This window comes from Nicotiana attenuata, chromosome 6, assembly GCF_001879085.1.
Source record: "Nicotiana attenuata strain UT chromosome 6, NIATTr2, whole genome shotgun sequence".
Classification (NCBI taxonomy): Eukaryota; Viridiplantae; Streptophyta; class Magnoliopsida; order Solanales; family Solanaceae; genus Nicotiana; species Nicotiana attenuata.
Window position 1 is genome coordinate 38555398 of NC_031994.1, and position 8879 is coordinate 38564276.

Consider the following 8879-nt stretch of genomic DNA (forward strand, 5'->3'; position numbering starts at 1 on the left):
TTAATAAACCCGTGAGTCATCGCACTAATAGTAATATTACTGGACCTTTAGTAAGTGTCGAAGTTGCCATCTCGTCACTAGTTCTTCGAGATTAGGCGGGATACTTACTGAGTACACGTTGTTTTGGTACTCATACTACACTTCTGTGCATTTTTGTTGCACAAGCACATGTACTTCTAGCGGCCTACTGGGCGTAGCAGCATGGATGATATTGGGACTAGGTGAGCTGTATTTCCTCGAGGCGACCCACAGCTAGTATAGTCTCTCTCAGGATTCTACTTATTTTCTGTCCAATTGTATTCCGGACAGCTGTTGTACTTATTCGATATTTCTTAGAAATTGCTCATGCACTTGTGACACCGTGTTCTGGGATGGTTATGGAGTATTTTGTATTAATTGCTTATTATTCAATTTGACTTGAAGAAATTATCTTCTTAAATTGGCAAATTTGAATAAAAGTCATAGTTTTCAAGAGTATTAAAATGAGAATTTAATTAAGTATTTGGGTTGGCTTTCCTGACAGTGGCGTCCGGCGCCATCACGACCTTTAGTGAATTTGGGTCGTGAAAGCAAGCCTATAGTACCAACTGTGTGCATGTGACTTCATTGTGAGAGTGAGCGAAATCTTTGATATATGTGAGGTCCTTAAATTATATTTGATCACGAGATATGATATGCGGATTCAACTCACTCTCCTTGATTTTATTGTGAGGGCACGTGGTTTCACAAGGGATAGGTTACATTATTAGACTTCTATATGATGTGGGGTATTCAAGCATCAGTGCATTGTGACATTGAGTCGGGTTATGAGGCTAGGATTGCTAAGAGCATGTTGCTTTTGTTTATAATATTTTTGAAATATGGCATAAGTTAAAGGGAAGTGTGTGTTGAATGCCAGTGCTAGAGTTCAATTGTTGCAATCAACCATGCCTGTGACCATGGTGTGCTTTGAGTGATACGAACTTAATTTTGTTTCGTCTACTATAGTGATGGTTTGTTGAAGGACGAACAAAGGTTTAAGTGTGGGGTGGTGATATTGGGAATATTCTTATATGTTTTAATGTTACTTTACCCATGTTTTAACTGCTTTTTGGTGCTATTTGATGTTGAAAATGCCCAACATGTGATAATTATTTATTTTATGACTAATTAAGTTGTGTGATGAGTGGATATATCGCATCCAACCTTGGGAAAATGCTATTTAGAGCACCTTTAGCAGTGAATTCGGAGAAAGTATCCACCTTAGCATCGGCACTTGGGCACAACAACGATGAGGGAACAGAGGGGGGACGTGAAGCATCCAGCTCAGCATCCGATGCTGAGTAGTTCAAGTTGAGGGGCACGCGAAACATCCACCCCAGCATCAATCCGTGAAGTTCATTTGGAAAAGGTAAAGGGAAACTTTGGCCTTCGACTTTTGTACGCAATATATAAGTCAAAAATGCCTCTTTTAGGGCATCGAACATACTTTTTGGAGGGGATTCGGCCTAAGGAGAAAAAGGAGAAGCCGCGGAGGTCGTATTTCATCTTCTTCCGCCAAACTTAGTATTTTTTATGTTTCTTTGTATGATTTGTTGTTTGGCTACCATGTCTATGTGGAGCTAAACGCCGTTCTAGGGTTGTGGTTCTTTCATGACTATTGTTATCCAGATATTGATTTTGCTTTCTTACTTTATCATATTGGTTTATTTATCTAATAATGGGCCTAACTATTTGATTGCTTGATCACCAGTTAAATACTATCTACGAATCTAGAGTTGAACTCGAAAGTGGAAATTCTAGATTGCATATGGGATTGAGTAGAGAATGTTCTTGAACCTGGGCATCGGGGAACGGATTGGTGGTTAGGATAGACATATACCTAATTGCCTTGGTTGGTTGATGTAAATGAATTATAAATGCGTTCTTGCTAGTTCTAACTCCATAGACATATAGTTAGGTTAGCTTGAATAGGAAAGTAAGAACTCGACAGATTCTTATGGCATTTGGAGGTGCAATTGGAGGTGGTCTCACACTTGATAATCCTTGGTTGTAGACTGGTCTAGCATAATCACCAAGTGATCTCCCAGGCCCGGGAGGTATATTTTAAAACTGGCCTGCCACTAAGGGCTGATTTTGAGCAATTCTTTGTGCCCTTTCTTCTTCATAGATTATCTGTGCATCTCTAATAGTTGCTTCCTCAGCATCTCGCGCGGCTTTTTCTTGTTGTTGGGCTGCCTATCTCACAGCCAGATCTACATTATCATCACCGTCTCCAGCCATAATTTCTTTGGTTGAGGATTTCCCTGTCAAACTATGCATTCTTGCATACCTTTTTTTTTGTACATTCCATAATTGTTTTTGCCAATCCCCAGCACCGGCGCCAAAATTTGACGAGCGCAAAACACCATTTAAATTATGCTCGATAATAAAATATAGTATAGTATAAGATCGTATCCAGAGAGATTGGAGTTAAACAGTATTCTCGTAGTTTCTAACTTGTTGCTATCCAAGATGATCAACAGTTGAGTTTTTCGTGGTTAATACTAGAATTAACTAAGACTCTAAAGCTATTTGACTAATGACAATCGAAGTAAGGAATAAAAAAAGAAAGATATCAATGGGAGAAAATGGGGTTTTGATAGGATATGTGCAAGATGATTGTCAGGGGTTTAACTCTAATTAATTCACTTATATTGTCAAGTGAGGCTGTTGAATTCACTTAATTATTAGTTCAATTGGTTAGTAGAAACTCCTCTCTCGGTTAAGTATCAACTTCACGAGATGAACCAATTTAAGCTCAATGAAGATATGCAAGAATGCGTAGTGGATTGGTCTTTAGGAGAACCTCTCTCGATTATCCTCCTAACTAAGTTTAATCAATGATTCAACTAGCCTCTTTCGATTACTAAGAAAAATTAATGAACTCAACCAACAATGTAATGCATAGATATAACAAGTTATGCCTCTCTCGATTACATGAAAAAGTGAATATAGATGCAACAATTAAATCATCCAAAAATGCTTCAATACATAAAACTAGAGTTATAATCCACGCACAAATGTTAATACACCAAATCCATCAAACCCTAAAGGAAACTACTCCATAGACATGGAGTAATCCATCACAAATATAATTAAAAGATAGGAAAACATAAATTCAATCCAAACTCGGGTCTTGAGTGAGGAAGGAATGATTAAATCCTTGTGCTTTTTCTTCTCCAACTCTTGCTTAGCCTCATTAGGGCAGAAGTCTGTCAAAAAGTCCAGAAAATAATGTTTTCCCATGTATTTATACCAAGTAGGGTCGGGCCTAGATGAAACCACCTTCTCCGAGTCAAAATAGGACATTGGCACTGTAAAATTTACATAGGCGCGCCACATTGAGCGATGCGCCATGTGGGGCATTAGTGGGGAACTCCAAAGAGCTCAATAATTCACAGGCAGCCAAAAATACACTGCTGCAGTGCACCACGCGGTGCCCCACACGTTGTAGCAGTGCAATATTCCCACAGTGTTGCTTTTTGCTCGCTTTTTGATATCCATATTTGGTTCTCGACCCCCGAACGCGATCCTGGCTTCATCTTTTGGGCTTTTACTCAGAGTTCAAAGCTCAAAATAACTCGAATAAGCTCCATAACATCTACATCACTCGAGATTATTCCTACAAGGCATAAAACACACGATAAGTACAAAACACTAGCAATTAAAGCTCAAACACAATAAAAGTGTAGTGAATTAGAGTGCAATAAGTGACTAAACATGAGATTATAGCCTACCATCAGAGATCCTAGCACAGTTCTTGAGCATGTTTGGCACTTAACATACCGTTGCCGTCCATAACCCTAGAAAAATCTGCCTCCGAGAACCCTCTAATCTTCAAATATCTCGAATACCGAAATCTCCATATTTGATCCCAACTACACTAGTCAATGGCGGACACATTCCTCATACATGATCATTCCACGAGAAATACCTCCATAATTCATTTGTGCCACATTGCAATCTGAATATCAACAGTCGATCATCCTGGCTATTATTGTAATACCAATCAGCAGTCGATCATTCTGATGTGCTCACCCTTCTCAAGTGATATCAAATAATGTTGGCATATTTCTAGGCACTTAAGATCGCCTTTGCTATTAAGGACTCGTAACTCCACACAAGAGAAGAATCTTAACACGCAACATGTCCATTATGCTGATAGCATACATCCAACTCAAATAGTAGGCGACACTATCAAGGACTCTTCGAGACCCGTCCACACATAACTGAGCCATCATAACTTAATTTCTCCAACTTAACTAAGTCATGCAAGCCGTCAAACCCGAGACTACTACTACAACATGCAGGTGATGCATTATAACAAAAAAAGAACAAATTACTTTTAGTGTTATGTTGACCCAACACCACTGAGCTGACCCATTTATTCGAATCCTCCTCGACTTGTCTTCAGGTTGACACTTCCCCTTGTCGGTGCATAATGGTCCCAAACCAAATCCAATGCAGGAGATCCTAGCACGAACCACGTTGCCCGAAAACACAAGCCGTTGTATTTCCTTTCAAACACTCAATAATGACACAACTGAGATACATATTCAGAAGAGACCTTTTATGAATCTGAAGTTGTTTCTCTAACCTCTTTGATACTGAAATGTAGATTTTATAATGATACAGATATACCGCAAGTCCAATCACCATCCCCTGCAAATCTCACACCTTAGCATATACAATTTCTAGGAACCCTTCAATACCACATATATACCTCAGACCATAACTAATATAACACATGACCCAGCAATTTGATAGCCGATAGCAGACTCCCCCACTTGGCGCGAAGCCATAGGACATAACATCTGATAATCCAAAATACCAACCTTTATAGCTCGTATAACACCAATCATAAGAGACCTCAAATCATCAACTAAGAGAATGCCCATCCTCGTGACAGTAAAGCCCGCTTCCTCAAGTGCCTTTAATGACAATATGTACCTTTCTCTGAATAGAAGTCCCATGCAAAACTCATAGTCTCTAATACGACCAACTATCCTCAAATAAACATTCTCTCATGACCCTACCACGATCATGTCGACTAGGCAACCGATTAAATCTTCCCAAGCTCGTATTCACGAACCAGATAACAAAACACGTTGCACCCCACACGTGAACAATAAAAAGATCTATTAATAAATCTCTGTTATCAGTATGGACAACACATTGAGACAATGATCGAGCATCCATGATCCCCCTCGTAGCCTATCCACAGCACCACAAATTGTCGGTGTGTAGCTGATATCGAATGTGCAATATCGTATACGAGTGGATGCAAGGGAATGTAAGATATGTGCCTAAAAATGAATCAATACGCAAAATAAGGAATGAAAGAAAAAAAATTCTTAATATTTATGTAGCCTCTTGAAGATAAGTACAGACGTCTCCGTACAGATCTGCAAGACTCTACTAAACTTGCTTAAGACTCGTAGCACCTATGAATCTAGAGCTCTGATACGAACTTGTCATGACCCAAAATCCCACCTTAGAAATCGTGATGGCACCTAGTCTTTATGACTAAGTAAGCCTAACACATTAGGAGATCTAACAGAGATAACCAACGTAACTATATAAAACTTAAACTGATAAATGAAATAACCTAACTAAAACTGAACAAATGTTAAACAATCGCCACACCGGTGGTACATAGTCATAAGCTCTACTGACATACACTAGAATTTCTAAATACAATATTATTTTGAAAGGAAGATAAACAACAGTAAAGATAATATCCGAAGGTGACTCTGAGGCTTGCGAATGTCAAGTAGGTACACCTTGAAGTCTCCAGCCGCGCAGATGCAACTCTCAAAAACAACACGATCAGAAGTACTTGGATCTGCACAAAAATATGAAGAAGCATAGCATTAGCACACCAAAGCAGTACCCAGTAAGTATCAAGACTAACCTCAGAGGAGTAGTGACGAGGTAAGTCGAGATACTCAATAGACAAAACCTGTGCAAGATATTAACATAAAGCTACCAATGGAAAGAATCGATGTAATTCTAACAGCGTAAAGATTATTAATATAAAACCACAAAGGAATAATAGAAACACAATTGGAAACAAGACGTAAACGGTGTCATACCTCCTTTTTTACCCGATGAGATAGGGGAGTTTTTCCAATTTAAGTGACATTAATCGAAATGGAATTATTTATTTTATTCAGAGTCTCCACTTGGGATATTATCTGGTGTCCCAAGTTACCGGTTTATTTTAAATCCCAAATCGAGAAAAATTGACTCTGTTTTAAAGTCTGCGAAACCAGAAGACCGGGTAAGGAATTCTGTTAATCCGGGAGAAGGTGTTAAGCACTCCTGAATATCGTGGTTCTAGCACGGTCGCTTTAGTCATACCTGGCTTATTTAAATTGCTTAATTACGTATTTTAGAACCTGCGTACATTTTACCTTTTACCGCTTTTAAATTACTTGATTATTCATGATTATGAAATTATCTCGGAACGAGTCACGCGTACGTGTACTCTATTTTGTTTGGCGCGTCAAAAATCATGTCATGCGTACATGTACACAATTAACAACACTTTATTAATATTACGATTGTCGGGCCAAAGTCGCGCGAACGCGTACCTTGATTTATTTTTGAAATCATGATTATGACATGCAAACGTGTACATAATCACGATTACAACTTTAAAGATTTTATGAATTACTAACAAGATCAATTGTTTTGCTAAACTATTAAAGATACCTTCGACTAAATAAATTACTAACATTCTATCTTGAAATCATTCCACCTTTTGGGCCTATTAGTAGGAATTATGTTTGGCCCATTTTTTTACGAGGCAATAACAATCAAGGCCCAATCACGGTGATACGCTTCAACCAAGCTAACATTCCTTCTAACTCTTAATTTCCAGCTTTACAAATTAGTCACTAAGATAAAGGATTAAATTGAAACCCAAGGCAAAATAAACAGGAGAGCCCATTAGTTCGTTGAAGAAAACTCTTGTAAGTTAAAGTTCCCATATCATCACTTCACAAGACAAATTGCTTACTAAGGAAACTACTCAAAATAGATAAGAAACAATTGGATTATTAATGAGATTAAACATATGATTTGCTAAGAAAATTAAAGGAGTGAACTAAGAGGAAACGTACTCAAGAGCGTACTGTTCAAACACAGAAAACTAAGAAACAAAAGTCATCCATATCACACAAATAAAATCAATATAACAATGATCCAGAACATTAGCGAGAAGAACAAAATCGAAAAGGAAGATGAACCTTTGTATTAATGAGGCAAAACTAGAATCAGAATTTTGGCCAGAACAAATTGAATGACAACCGGATCTGAAGGCGACCCCGCCGGAACCTCGAAACTCGCCGTGTAAAGCTCGTTGGAAAATTAGACTCGAACCCGACCAAAATACTGTTGTTTTATGAGGAAAGGGGGCTGTTTTCGAGCTGTTTTTCAGCTGAATTTAGAGCTTCTTTGGGGCTGATTCGGCAGCTATTTTTGGGGTCGTTTTGGAAAAAAAGGGGACTGGTTTTGACAGTGTTTTTGGGGCTGTTTCTGGGTGGATTTCAGCTGCGTTTAAGCACTAATTTTTAGCTGTTTGGTGGCTGAAGAGGAAGGGCGATTTTGCTGCATTTTTTGAGGTATTTTGGAGCTGTGTTTCAACTGCATTTTCAGGGTGTTTGTGGTGATGTTTAGGTGGTGTTTTGGTGGTGAAAACGAGAGCTTCTAATGGAGGAGAACCGGCAGGGAGCTATTGCTGCCTTCAGTTAAATTTCACGAAGGAAAAGGGCTCCTTTCTTTTTTGTCCAGATCTATTTGGCGGTCCCCTGGGCGTTTGTTTTTGTGTGTGTTTATATAGCTAAGCCATTGAATTGGGAAGCAAGAAAGGTCTTATTAGATAAGGTTTAAAGAAAGATTATTCCCTCATGAATGAATCCAATGTGGCAGCTACTTTGTGGCAGTTATCTTTGTGTGTCATGTGAGAAGTTTGTTAATGAGATAACATGCAATCTTTTGCAAGTTAGCCAATTCTGATTTGCTCTCCTTTTTTTGTAGTATTTTGTTTATAACAAATAAATAAAAATAAAAACTACTCCTACTAAATCAAAAATAGCAAGATAAAATTACTATAGACTCGATCTTCATTTGTTGAAAGTATCTAATTTAAAAATTGCACTAAGCTAAATAAAACTTTTTTAAAAAAATTTTTCTTTCTTTGTAATATAAAAATAAAACTAATACTCTAAAAATATGTAACTCTTTTTTTTGTAATTTTTAATTTATCTAAAATAAACATATAAAAAGGTGAAATAAACTAAAATATTAAAATTAAACTTGAAATCTATTTAAATACTAAAAAGTGAGTGGAAAAATCAAACATGGTCAAAAATTAGGTGCTCACAAACGGGTAATGAAGCAGCAACATATTTAGAACGCAGATGAAATATGAATGAGCTCGATTAAGGAAACATATGACAATTTATGTAATCAAATCATTCACAACACATGACTTACAACAAGAACTACCCCGAGACACCACACCTCATAACAATAAATCATGAGCCACAATTCCAAATCTTACACGTATGGCACCTCGTACACACAATAATAATTAGCTTCGCACAGCAATGCTCACGTGCTACCATGTACATAGTATTCGTTTCAAATATCAATAAAAATATTCAAGAGATATATTTTAACACAATAAATCATAATAACAATCTTGAATAAAGTAAAGCGTCAAATGAGATAATGGGTTTATTTTAGAAATCAATTGAAGCAAAATAAAGTACAATTTATACAAAGCAGAATATCAAATGAGTTTAGTTTGGAAATCAATAGGGTAAAGTAAAATAACGTTTTTAAACTAA

The 8879-nt window shown here is 37.4% G+C and overlaps 1 long non-coding RNA gene across 1 annotated transcript; it reads right to left on the reverse strand.

The window, feature by feature from the left end:
- On the reverse strand, positions 5596–7970 carry LOC109226855. The gene is made up of 2 exons (XR_002068167.1): positions 7275–7970; positions 5596–5866 (listed from the first exon to the last, which is right to left on the reverse strand). It is a non-coding gene; the product is annotated as an uncharacterized LOC109226855 (long non-coding RNA).